Source organism: Myodes glareolus, chromosome 22 (genome assembly GCF_982192425.1).
Source record: "Myodes glareolus chromosome 22, mMyoGla1.1, whole genome shotgun sequence".
NCBI classification, from domain to species: Eukaryota; Metazoa; Chordata; class Mammalia; order Rodentia; family Cricetidae; genus Myodes; species Myodes glareolus.
Window position 1 is genome coordinate 40,063,472 of NC_142047.1, and position 13,823 is coordinate 40,077,294.

Consider the following 13,823-nt stretch of genomic DNA (forward strand, 5'->3'; position numbering starts at 1 on the left):
CAGCACTGGGATGGTGCTTGCAGCTAATCCCAGCACTCAGGAGATGGAGCCAGATGATTCTCTGGGAAGTTCTGGGTCAGCCTTGTCTATAGTGAGTTCCAGAGTTCCAGACCAAGGCTGTATAGTGAGATCCTGTCTTTTAAAAGATTCTACTATTCAAAGGACTTAAATTGTTTGGCATGCCTGAGGGCTCAGACGACACACACACACACACACACACACACACACACACACACACACACACACACACACACTGAGGACTCCCTACGCAAACATGCGCCACTTGCTTTTTAAAATAAGGTCTCCCTCTGTAGCCCCATCGGCCAGGAACTCACTCATGTAGCTACACAAATTGACCTTAAGTTTATGGTGATCCCCCTGGCTCAACCTTCAAAGTTGTAGGATCCAGGAGTAAAAGACCCTGTTGGATTCTGCGGTGTCTCCTTCCTCCAGAACGCATGCAGAAAGCTCTCCTGGAAGACATCATGGTGCTCTACCTTGGGACAGGATGGTGACGCTTTGTGAACACCCCCAAATCCCACACCACAGGGTTACTTATGAAACTAACCCCAGTGTCGTATTTGACCCTCCTGGCAATCCCCAAGGGAGTTGAGGAGCTGAGTGCAGATTAAGCCCAACCTTTTGAATCTCAGGAAGGGTCCAAGGGTAACTCAGCTCCACCGACTAAAACCTCCGGAGCCAGGACTTTTACTGCAAGATCTGCCTGTCCACAGCAGGCAGCCACTGAGGCCACAGAATTCGGCTGATGAGAACTCAGAGGTGCCCTAAATAAAAACTACAGGGTTTTGAGGCTTCATTCATAATTTTTAAATGCTGATTCCATGCTTAAATGGCCACATCTTTAATAAGCTGTACTAAATAAAAGGTCATAGTAAGGCTAATTCTGTTGTACTTTTGAACATGGTCAGTAGAAAACTTTATCAAACTTCATTTAAAACTTTATAAAATTGTATGTATCTATTGAACAACCTTGTTCTAGAACCCTTCAGATGGGAGCAGCAGAGAGTATTCTCCTTGTTTGTCTAAAGCATCACCGACTCCCAAGCATCCACTTTTAACTGGCCTAGGTCATGTCAATATCCCAAAACACCCTCACCAAAATAAAAAAAAAAAAATGGGGGGGGGGGATCAAACCAGCTCAGGAAGGTGGCATGTCCTTTCTCCAAGATGCTATCCATTGGGTTTAAGCCATATGGCCAGGTTCTAAAACATACTGGAAAGTTGTTGATGTGGGCTTAAAGAGACGATTACCCACAATAAAGTCAGTCTTGGACTCTACCCTGATTTCTTACTATCAAGAGCAGAATGTTCTGCCTGAACTGCCCTCCCCCTAAAATGCCCTGTAGGACACAGAAAACTGAGAAATGTGAGCACTTGCGCTCTCTCTCTCTCTCTCTCTCTCTCTCTCTCTCTCTCTCTCTCTCTCTCTCACACACACACACACACACACACACACCCTCCCTCCCTCCCGGGGACCGCACAGAAGAGGCCCCTTTCTTATTAGGCCGAGCCTATTCTACCACAAGGGATCACAAGGCCAGTCTCATTTCTTTATGTAAATGAACGTTTTAGTCACCTCCTCCAAGAAGAAAAGCAGCACGTTGGGCCCATCCTGTAGCACACACAATTACAGCCATTTGCAATCCGGCAGCAGGATTAACACAGGAATGCGCTCTGCAACTTTGGAGGGGGGCTAGGAAGATGGGGTTCTCCCCGGTTGGTCCACCCAAAGCCCTGAGACTCTTCCACGGCTAGGAGAGTCAGAAATTCCAAGTTGCTACGGCTCAGGACTCTAAAGGGGTGGGAGGAGGAGTGGGGGGAGAACAGGGGCCAGCAACGGGCGGGAGAGCGGAGGGAAAGCTTGCATTAGGGGCACTGGCCCTCCTGGCGCTTTGATCCCCTCCGTCCCAGAGTCGGTCGCTAGGAGAAACCAACTTCTCTCCTTGGGTTAATCAAAACCAAATTACTCAGGAATGTGGCAGGACAGGTCTGAGCTTCCAGGTCCCTTTGTCTTTGAGGATTTAAAAATGAAAAAAAAAAATTAAAGAAGAAGAATTGTAAAGCAGATGGCAGCAGTTTACTCAATAGGTAGAGTGAGGGGTCTGAGGAAGGAATCTGCTTCATCTTCTGTCCTCAGAAAGACACCCACAAACTTCCTGCTGAAGTTTGTTCTTTCTATAATGACATTATTTCTGTAGATTAATTCCAAAGGTCAGAGAAAATTTCCATTTATCCTTAAGGCCCCAACTAAAAGACCTAACATTATAAGTTCTTAAATACAAATAAAAAAATGCAAGGAGGCCGGAGAGGGGGCTCAGGCGTTAAGAGTGCACAGTGCTCTAGCAGGGGACCCAAGTTCAGTCCCCAGCACCCACATGTGGCTGGCTGACAACTGCTCCAGCTCCAGGGAGATCCCACACTTCTTCTGGCCTCTGAGGGCACACCTGCACTCTCACACACGTGGAGAGAGGTGAGACCTGCACAGAATTTAAAATAAATCTTTAAAAAAAAAAAAGTTAAGTGACACATATCACAACCTGATTGTTAAAGGCAAAACAGGCCAGGCATGGTACCATACAGCTTTAATCTCAGAACTCAGCAAGCTCAAGAGTGAGCAAAACCTCATCTATGTGAGTTCAAGACCAGTCAGGTCTATCTACATGGTGAGTTCCAGGTCAGCAGGAGTTACCCTGCCTCAAAAACAAACAACAACATAATAATAAAGACAAAAATCCACATAAACTGAGTAAAACTCTACTTTTCCCAAAAACCAAAGTCTAGGGGCAGTTCTCAGCACAGGGTTCCTCCTGAAGATGCTGGGGAATGGTAGAAGGGAACTCCTTCAGCTAGTCAATGCTGAATCTCCCCTAGCTGTATCAGAAAAATAACTTTCTTCCTAGAATGACCTCCCTGGGTATCATCAGACTCTCTGGCTCAACTGTTGTCCAAAAAGCTTAGGAGTCCATGACCCACAGCTGAGCTGTTTACTGGGAAAGCAGGCTGGGTGTGCTGGCCAGGCCTGCAGCAGTGATGTAGAAAGACAAAGATGAAAGGAACCTGGGCTGGAGCTGTATGAAGGCCTCCCGCCCCCTCCCGCAGGCTCACAACTTTAGTAGGACCTGACACTCCGTGAGATGAGGGGCCTGCACTCCAGATCCCTGGATATCCTAAAATGCAGCACCCTAGTGCAGATCATCATCAGGGACCCCCATCAGCAGAAGCATGAAGGCCTCCAGCAACAAAACCTCATCAAAACCCCCATCTGTACCCCCTCCCCCCAAAAAGATAAACAGCATTACCAGTTAAGCTACAGAGCCTGAACTCAAAAGATAAAGGGTAGCCAGCACACAGCCAGAACTACCAGCTGGCCATAAATCGTGCCTGGCCCCAGGCACACAGTTATCTGGGAGGTTGCACTAAAGTAACTTTTAGAATACTCTTCACCTTATCTGGAGGCCCAGTCAAAGGCACATACATCACCCGCTTAGATCTCAGCCATTAGCACTGCATTTAAACTTTCCAAAACAAGACCATCCCAGTAGGCCCTTCCCCAATTTCCAGGCACAGCTGTGGACTTTCGCCCCCCTGACTAACAAAATGAGCCCAAACCATTAGTCTGTGCGGTGTCAGAAGAACCCTTAGTGGGTTTTCCCTCCTGCAGGGCCTGGCCACAGTGCTCCCTGGGAGGAGCATGCATTAGGGCAGCCAAGGCCCCACCATGTGGGAGAAGGTGGAGGGAGGTAAAGACAAGAAGGCAGGAGGAAGAGAGGGGAGAGGGAGAGGGAGAGAGGAGGGGAGGAGGAGACTCTGACTCTAACTGTAGAAAATGACTTGCCGACTCTGGAAGGACTGGAGTCAACAGAAATGTCCAACATGCTACGGGCCAAGGCTGGAAATGCAGCCAGTCCCAGGAAGTGTGGAGAGGGGAATGTCCTGCTGTCATCACAGGTTGTAGCAAACGTGTATTTTAACCAAGTCTCACCTGTGGAAGCTTCCATCCGGAGACTGATGTTGTCTGCATCCACTGAGTAGCCTGCCACAGGCCAGAATGATACCCCCTCAATCTCTAGCTCACCAGCATGCCCTAAAAGGAAAAGCTACAGAGCTTCGGATGCTAAAAAGACTACCATGAAATTAAGCCCACAGAACCATCTGATTATCAGATGGGTCAAATCACAAGCTCTGGGGCCCGCTCAGCTTGCAGACATGGCAGCGGCGAGAGGCCAAAGACTGCCACCTCTTCATCCTGGAGAAACAAACTCTACCTTGTAGCCCTCAACTAGGGGAAGGTTTACCTCCCCAGGCCATTCCTAGAGACAAATCTGGTGGTCGGTCATGTCAGCAGGAGAGAGAGCTACTGACATCAAGTGGCCACAAAGAAGCCACTTGAGTTAAGGATGCTACACATGCTTAGGTATTTATATGTAAATAGAGCCAAGACAAAAATGTTCACCGTAAGTGCCCCCTACCAGGAATTACCCTCCCACAAATATCAGTAGGAAACGTGGCCTGAGGTACAGTCCTATGTCCCAGGGATGGGAACAAGAGGGGACTAACCAGGACTCTGAATTAGTAAGTTGCCGTGGTTTAAATATGGCAAAATGGAAATAATCATAAAAGCTTTAACCATCACTCAAGACCGAGTAGCAACGCCTGACACAACCAAGCACCTGTATTTCAAGGTAGCTGGTAAAGTGGCCGAGAGCTCAGCACTCTGGGAGTGGGACCCTTCTTCAGGCAACAGGCTGCCTCCCACAGCAGGCTGGGATTGGGCCACCACTGAAACGCCCAGTTTGCTACACTGGACCACATGGTCCCCATGACAGACAGCCCTGCAGTGAAGATGCTGTGATCGGGTCAGCTGGTATGAGAAGGGGAAGACAGGAAGACTAGAAGACAGGAAGAGCTCAAGGCTGAAAGAGATCAGGCCAGTCAGGCTGGGAGGCCTAGCAAGAGAGGGGCTGGGGGGGGGGGAGGGCACATGATAATTAACTCAGCAAGTTGATAGTATTTGCATATAAATGTCTCTACAAATCACTACAAACAAGCCAGGACAAGTCAGGCCTATTAGCATATATAAGCCAGCACAGGAAGGGCCTCTCTAGGTGGGTCATGGAGTGGGCTGCTCACTTAGGGGGCCTCCTGCCAGGCTTGCTGTGGGGGGGTGGAAGGCACGTGGGGAAGATGGGAGGGGGAGGGTACTGGTTCTAAGGCAGAGACCTTCAGGGGCCCCAGAACACTTTCAGGATGTCAAAAAGAGGTGGCTTATTCACGGCCAATAAGCCGAGAGTGAAAGAAATTGGGGACCTTGGTTACCCCTCTAACAGGGGCTGGGGAACGGGAAAGTGGCTGGGGCCATCCGCAGGGATGAAACAGATGGACGGAGGCTAACATCTGGACGGGGTTGCCTCCATTTGCTAAGCATCTCAAGCGTTCGTCTTCGATGTGACTGAATTCGAGGTGCAGGTGTGAGCTCACACCCTCTGACACATTAAATAAGGGAGGCTCAAAGACGCTGAGGGGTCGGTTCAGAAATTACACCGGAAAAGGCCCCAGCGCTGGGCCTAGCATCAATGGCCTCCACAGTGGAATCAGGAAGACCAGCGGTGGCGTGAAGTGAACAGGCTTCCAGAAATCTAGGCCCTCTGACCCACGGAACCAAGCTGAGGAACCGGGTCCATATGGGAGGGGCTCAGATCATAGATGTCTCCGTTTTCCTGAGTCATTATTTTGTAAATCATAAATAAAATGAAAAAAGGACACGCCTCCTTCCTGATCCTGGTTGTCAATTTGACTACTATACCTGGAATCAACTTGCAGGAGCGCTGGTCACTCCGATAAGGGGTTTTCTTGATTATTCGAAACGGGAAGACCCACCCTACGCCTGGATGGCACCTTCTGGGAGAAAGCAGCTTGTTTTCTGTCTGCTTGCACTCAACTCCCACAGGCCAAATTATGGATCCCATGGATCTGGACTCCACCAGTATTAGAAGAAACTTCTTTGGGGTTCCAATACAAAGCCATGCACCTCTCCAGGAATTCTCCAGGCCTTAGGTGCCACATTAGAAGTGCTGAGACATCCAGCCTGTGGACTGAACAATTGAACAACCAGGTTCTTGGCCTCCCCGGCAGGAGACAGCCATTGTTGGACTATCCAGTCCACATCCAATAAGCCAGTCTAATAAATCCCCTTTGAATATAGATACTCATTCTATGCACTCTGTTCCTTTGGAGAACCTGATCCATACAGATCTTTCTTTAAAGGCCTACAAGTTCTCTATACCCCCCCCCAAAGATATTTGTAGGTTTACTAACTCTCGAAGGAAAGCCAGTCTCCACTTTCTCTTTGAAAAAGGCAACGGTAGGGAGGTGGGGTCATCCTGTTTATTTACCTCATTTTAATTCTGGAGTCAAGGTCTAACTACCAGTCTTGAACTCCTGATCCTCCTACCTCAGCCCTCCCGAAACGCTGGGATTACAGCACATCCAGCTTATCTGTAACTGTATATACCCTCAGCGTGGGCAAAACACTATCTTACAAAAAAAGTAAGCAAGCCGGGTTCCGATCACGTACCTCGAGCCCCCAGCAATCACTGTGATCAGATTAAATGGGCAGCACACGGGAGCCTGAAAGAGCAGAGGCGGCCTGGAAAAGTCAGTGCTCTGGGAGTGATGCCCACCCCCCCACCACCACCACCACGCAAGGCTCTCTTCCTTACGTGTCCAGAAGCTGACACTATCACGAGGATGCAAATATTCCACAGAGATGGTAGGGCTGTTACAAGGAAAGCCAAATCCACTTCCCCAAACCAGCCAAATGTGCATTAAGAACCGAGGCCCTGAGCCAAAGAGCATTTTAGGAAGCAGGTCTCGAAACAGCGCAAGCAGCTTCTTACATTGTCTCTTGAGCAGTTAAGAAAAACTGTTTAAAAACAAGAACAAAAAAAAAAGTTGCTGAGGGGCATTTTAAAAAAAATTAATTTAAAAAAAAGAAAGTCTAGGTGTCCTTTACCCTATTTCCTCTGGACAAGGCGTAGGAGAAGTCATCTAAAGTAGGCCACTTAGATAGAGACTAGAAGTAAGGGGAACAAGTGAGCTCGTGTCCACATGGGCAGCGTGAACTCCTGAAAGGGCGTTTTTTTAGACACCAAAAGGGAGACTTGCATCTGAACGGGCACTTATAGGACTCAGGAAGGGGCCTGGGGCTGACACCAGCTATCAAATTAAGACCTGGATCTTCTCTGTGCTGGGCTAACCTGACTTCAGCCCCCCTGATCAGGAGGGTCCAATGAGAGTCAGGCAGTTGCCTTTGAACTGGAATTTCAACAGTGAAACGCACAGCAAGCCGGTGACTGAAGTGTAGGCAGACACCAGTTTATCCAAAAATACAGCTTGGTCAATGCTCTCAGAAGAATGAGTCTCCAATCCCGCTGGCTGGAGTCAAGTGCAACCAAGAAATCAGCCAAGTTACCCCTACTGCTCACGAACAGTAAAGCTCCTCAGATAATAAGAATCACTGACAAGGCCCACTCCCAATCTGTCCAAACCGACCATGATCAACCTCAAGGTCACCCCACACATTCCACCCCCTCCCAATTCATACCAGCCCCTGCCTGCAGAAGCACCCAGACAGAGGTCTGTGGCTCAAGTCACTTGCAGGACAATGCATAACATCAGCTGCAGATGGGAAAACCCACCTCCTAGCTGGGAGAGGCGGTACAGGCCTCTAACCTCAGCACCTGGTTTGTGAGGCAGAGGCAGGAGCATCTTTGAGTTTGAGACCAGCCTGGTTCAGGACAGCCAGGGCTGTTACTGAAAGAAACTCTGTCATGGACAGAAAACACACACACAAAAACACAAATAACAACAACAACAACAAAAACCCAGCTCCTTTGCATTTAGCTCAACTGAGCCAATTTTCTCACTTTCACTTGAAGATTTCCCAGCACTAACTTCACATACCCCAGAAATTCCTAACTCTTGCCCCAAAAGACCCATCTAAGATCAGATTCAAGAAATTCACTTCAGAGGGCAGACGGCTTTTAAAACCCTGATGGGATTCCCTTCCTCCCAGAAAAGGAGCCCTAGCCTTTCCCATCTCCAAGTGGAGCGGCCTTGCACAGGCCTCAGTCCCAAACCAGTGGGAATCAGAAGGGGTGGGCGGTAGGAAGGTAGTCAACTGTCTGGCCTGTCTCAAGCCTCCTTCCTCTGGAAGCCTCAGAACTGACTGGGGGGTGGGGGAGAGATGGAGTGCAGTTAAAAACCACAGTAGCTCTTCTCGGGAGGCAGGCAAGGTAGGATTCCTCTGGAGAAGCATGTAAAATACACACACACACACACACACACACACCACATTAATCCTCTTGTTGACTTGTTGACAGGCCTATATGGTGGGAAGGGAGAATGGCTCACCCAAAAGGCAGATAAAGCTTCAGGTATTTCACTAAGGGTCCTGCGTTGGGTTAAAACAACACAATACAATTCTTGATGGGCGGCAGAGCCAATCTGCCAGTTCATGCACTCTGTCTGCTTCCCTTTTGATTTGCATCTTTATCCTTGCGAAAGCAAGAAGCTCTAGGAATCAGGAGTGAAAGAAAGGCAGAAAACACCTAAGGGAGGAAATTTATAAAAACAAGGACTTTAACAACTCGGCAGCCAGGGCAACTTTAGAAGGCACAGAACTTTTTAGAAACACTCCTGACACCACTACCTTGGTGGCTTTGTCCTCAGTCCTCACTACCCCGCTCCCTGACCTGAAGGATGAAAAACAGGATAGAAAGAAGGAGGGGACCTCTACGTCACTGCTTCTGAAGCAGTAACACAATGTTGCTGTACGTCAACTGAAGCTAGGCCTTGCCTTCCCAGAGTCCCTGGTTCCAGTGTCTGTAACAGTCATTTGCCACACACAAAAACATAAAAATAAAAACCAAAACAGTCCTCTAACATCTGATTGTCAATTCCTGAGAACTGTCTGGCAATCAACTTTAAATCATACAGAAAATAAACCTGACAGTTGTTGACTTGATAGTTTTGCTCCTTAATCTGGATTTGAAAGCAGCTTGCCAAGGACCCAAGATTTCTGCCTGTGCTTCTCCCTCCAGGCAGTTTGAGGAAATCTTAGCTTCCGTGTGTCTGTTTCTCAGTTTCAGTAGCTTCATAAAGCAGGCCACTGTGCTCAGGACAGAACCAGTACCTTTAGGACCTTACCGTGCCTCGCTCTTGCAGAGGAATTCCCTGACTTGGATTCCATTAAATCAGGCTGCTTCGTTTCCTGACCACAGTCCTTTAACTCAGGGAGAGAGTACTGGGGAGTCACAGCTATGCTGTGATTTCTAACAATAACCATTACAACCAAATTCTCAGACCAGAGCATGTGGACAACCCGACCAAGTTCGAGATAATGGAATCTGCCTTCCTGTTGTGTTTGGATGGCACCGCCCCCATACTGGTTAATTACAACAGCCTTGGGAACCCGAGTAGGCCAACAGGCCCAAACAGTACAGAAATAGGCCAGCCTAACAGCAAGCAACCATTTTAATCACAAATGAAAGCATAAACCACAGCACATACTGCACTGCTTGAGGTTGCTACAGCGAGCATCAGGTGCATTATTCTTGCAGGGCTGGCCAGCCGGGAGGCGGGGCTTAGACAAGCTTCCTGAGACCAGACTCCCTATGGCCTCCTTGCAGGAAAGACTCATGGCCTTAGGTTGGGAAGCAGGCTAGGAGCTCTGCCAGGCACCAAGACAGACAGCAAGCAGGAACAGGAATTCCACACATTTTGAGAAAACACTGCTTAGTCACTTAAATATTTACTTTTAAAGATGAAACTTTTGCAAGTCCCCAGGAAAACTAAGTTTCCTAGGAAAGAGTCTGCTGTGGGCTCAAGCTTTTCCCAAGTCCTCACACTATCACTCCCAAAGCCTCAAGAGACACTAAAAGAAACAGTTCCTACATACACGTACACGTACACGTGTATGTACACACACACACCAGCAGTAAGGACACAGTCCCTGGACACAAGTAACCAAACCTTTACCTTTAGTTCCTTTAAGAACCAGTCAGACCTCCATCAGCAGGAGCAGATTGCTCATTTCCGTCACTCTGCATTCACAGACTTACTCTAATGAACCCGCCCCCTTCTGGTTGCCCAAAGTGGGCCAAGCCCGTCCTGGATAAGAGGAAGAGTCATCACTTTAAGTCCTAACGGTGAAGGCTGAAATCTCGCTTATTTTAGCTCCTTGACACTAGGAAGTCCCGACTGGCACTAAGTGTACATGGCAGTTAAATCCAGTCCCAAAACAGCAAGAAAGCACTTTGCTGTCCAGCCAGGACGAGCCAAACAGGAGGCCGCCTGGCAGCGCCGGTTGACTTGGGCCCTGCCTTTCCATCCTTCCTCAGCATTCTCTCGTGCAAAGAAACCAAAATTAATGTTTCAGGTGGTTGGCGGGTGCAGCTCATTGTTTTGGCTGTTTTCAGACTCCTTGTCAATCAAAACAGCTTTCAGATGCAGAGAACAGGATTCCATCCCAGAGAAAGTACACTACTGAGTGGGGGTGAGGAGGGAGACGACTGACCCATGCCATAGAGACAGAAGGTCTGCAAGGCACTTGATTTCCTGGCCATTCCAAAAGGACTGCTTTCAACGTGTACAAGTGCTTGCTTCTGCCACCGACCCCGTGTTGTTAAATAACACTCATGTAATTAAATAAAAGGCCGAGTGTGACCCCCAGCCCATTCTGAGAGCCACTTTACATGTCTTCTGAAAGCCATACTGGAAATCAAATGCAGACAATCTCTTTTGTCCTGTGACTTAGGAAAGAAAGCGGGGGGGGGGGGGGGGGGGCGGGACTGTGTGCTCCTGGCCTTCATGGCTGCACACTCTCTATAAGGGGGGGCCTTCCAAAACCCCTCAAAACTAGATGAAGATAATTACAGGTGTGCAAACACCCAGGCATTCGCCTCTCTCCAAAGACCTCATTCTTGAAATCCTTAAATGATGAAGATTCTTGGTCTCTAGACCCCTCGGAGCCCACCTCTGTTCCCCGTTTCCTATGTCTGCAATTTAGAATCTCAGGCTGCCAGTGGACGCTGTGATAACAAGAAACAGGCTCCCAGTTCCCTGCTGCAGCCTGTTACCTCGGAGGGTCTCTGCTTTCCTATGTAATGCAGTCTGGGCCACGGCGCTCCAGCCCAGCCCAGTGGAACTCGTGATTTTTAGGGTTTCCCTTGAAACCTATCCAGAAACCACAGTCATTAAAAGAACATGAAGGTTTGACACCTCCTGAATTTAGGAATGAGGGGACTCCAGGGGCCAACTCTACAAACTTGCACCTGCTGCTTGATGGCAAAGAAACAGTTACCCCCAGCTAGGGTGAGCTTCAAATTAGACTCTATTTATTTAGTGACTCGTCTCCGAGGATCTCAAGGCATTAAATGAAGTAAGATGAAGATGACGTGTAACTTTCTCACTATCTCTCTTCGGAGGCTTAAGTCTGTTTGCCTTGCTGTGCCTTGATGCCTTCCGCCAGGCAGGCCCTACTTGGCCACAGCCTGAAGAAGAGGCCTTCCCTGGGTTCCAGATGGGAAGTCTATACTCTCTGTGGTTAAATGTCAATGGCTTCAAGGGAGTTGTCAAAGGCTGCTACATGACATAAATGCAGAGGGTGGAGGTGCCCTCCTGGATCCACCTGGTTATGGGTTGCCTTTAAAGCAGTTCAGCATTCTGCGTACCCCTGTATCAGGCTGTTCAAACTTCCTCTGAGTGTGCCACGTATGGGCCGTGGGCTTTCCCCTGAGGGCAGGAGTCCCACCATCATTACATAGATATGTACCAGACAGAAAGAGCGGTTTTCCAGGGGGGCATGTTACTCTCTAAACCTACAAAATGATTTTTGGGTAGGCATTTTTTTTTCTTATTGCTAGCCTAACTTGGACATCTCTCCTCTTTAACTGGGTAAAAAAAATCTTACCTCTTCCTTCGTTACCCCCCCCCAAAAAAATGCTGCATGGACTCTGGCAGAAGAACAAACCGAAATTAGAGGGCGGCCAAGATGATCTCCATAGGACCCCTCCAGCTCTATACTGATTCTCTCTTTAATTACTCCCCAAACAGGCGCATTCTTCACATTGCTGCAAACTGACCAGCGATTTCTAACTCTCTCCCTCTCCCTCTCTCTCCCTCTCTCTGGCTGAAGGGGTGTGTTTTAGACGAAAGAACCCAAAGTTCTCAGTAGCACCAGTACCCCAAGTATTAGGAAGGCATGAACAAACCCAAAAGCAGCAGGAGGAGGAGGTCAGAAAGGAAAGCGAGAGAGGATACAAGAAGGAATATACTCCCGTGCCCAGCGGACTCTAGTCACTCTCTCCCCAGGTAGGTTCTCACTGGAGTCTAGGAGTTCAAGTGCATCCAGCCTGCCCTTCCCCCACATGCCCCAAGAGAATGGGAAGTTCAGCCAAGACTCGCAGCACCTGCCTCCAGCGCTAGGCCGGCTGCGAGCCGCGCGGCGGGGGAGGGAAGCTGCACTCACCTGGCACACAAAGCCTCCGTACACCTCGGGAGGAAGGAGGCACTCGGAGGTCCGGGGGCCACCACTCCGGCCTGCGCGACAACAACGGGAGATTCCAGCGGCAGCGGAGCCCCGAACTTACCCACCCCAGGCGGCATTCTCCCCACCTCCCGCTGCCCCCCGGGCTCGGCGGTGGCGCAGGCTAGGAGCGAGGGGCCTGGCGGCAGGGGCGGGGCGCGCATGGTGGCGGCCCGGGCTGGCGATCTTCGGGCTGCCCGGGGAGGGAGGTCCCCCAGGCGCGGCGGGGATTCACCCACGGGGCGCGGCGCTGCGTCCCGGTCCCCGTCCCGGCCTGCCCGCCTCTCTCCTCCTCCTGCGCCGCCCGCCCGCCCGGAATCGCTTTATGTAAATGAAGCTCAACTCGCAGTTTGCAGCGCGCACCGCCCGAGGAAGGGGGGCGGGCGGGGCGGGGGGCCTTCGGGGATCCACATTACACAGCAACAAAGCGGAAGGTTAATTTGAAACTCACAGCCCCGCAGCCTCTCGGCTCCCCGGGCAAAGCCTGACATCTACAGTCGCGCTGGGCGCAGGCCGGACTGCTCACAGTGGCCGCGCCCGCGCGCCTGCGGGGACCTAGGGACATAACACGGAGCAGGGCCGGGTCTACTGGGCCTTGGCTCCCAACACCGGCCTTGGAGGCAGGCTGGGCCGCACTCGCCTGGGGACAGGAGTCTTGGCTGCCCTGGCCTACACCAACCCGGGAACCGGCCCGGCAGGAACAAAGCCGCGTCCCCGCGAGGCACTGACCGCACCGCTCATCAAAAGTCAAAGGCCGGCCTGGAAGGAACCGATGCGCCTCAGCCACCAAAAAAAAAAAAAAAAAAAAAAAAAAAAAAAAAAAAAAGGAGAAGAGAAGCAGTTGGGGCCTCCGAACCCTGATCCATCAGTCTCTGGGCCCTGTCCACGTCAGAGCCAGGCCACTCTAACAGGGGACATTAGCCAATGTGGACAGGAATTTATTTGAAACACACACCCATCCTATTAACTGCTTCACAGAGAACTTCTGTTTTTCAGCTGCAGAAACTTGCGAAAACATCCCCCACTCTCCATTGAGAGTTTAAGGACAGTTTTTGAGGAGAGGGGAGAAAGGGAGAAGAGAAGAAGAAATGTCTAGAAAAGGACAAGCAGTTTGCAGCCACCCGATTTAAGGAAGGAGACCTCCCTTAAAAAGCCTCACGGCTTTTCAGAGAGGGCAAGAAAGTGCCCGGTGCCCGTCTCAGGGAGGTTCTACCAC

The 13,823-nt window shown here is 50.0% G+C and overlaps 1 protein-coding gene across 1 annotated transcript in view; it reads right to left on the bottom strand.

Annotated features, from left to right (window-relative positions):
- The window catches only part of Zfhx3 (zinc finger homeobox 3), a 243,177-nt gene extending 230,347 nt beyond the window's left edge, over positions 1-12,830 (bottom strand). The window contains 1 exon segment of the mRNA XM_048437325.3: positions 12,551-12,830. The gene's annotated coding sequence lies outside the window, so the exon portion shown is untranslated.
- Positions 12,831-13,823: the final 993 nt, after the last annotated feature.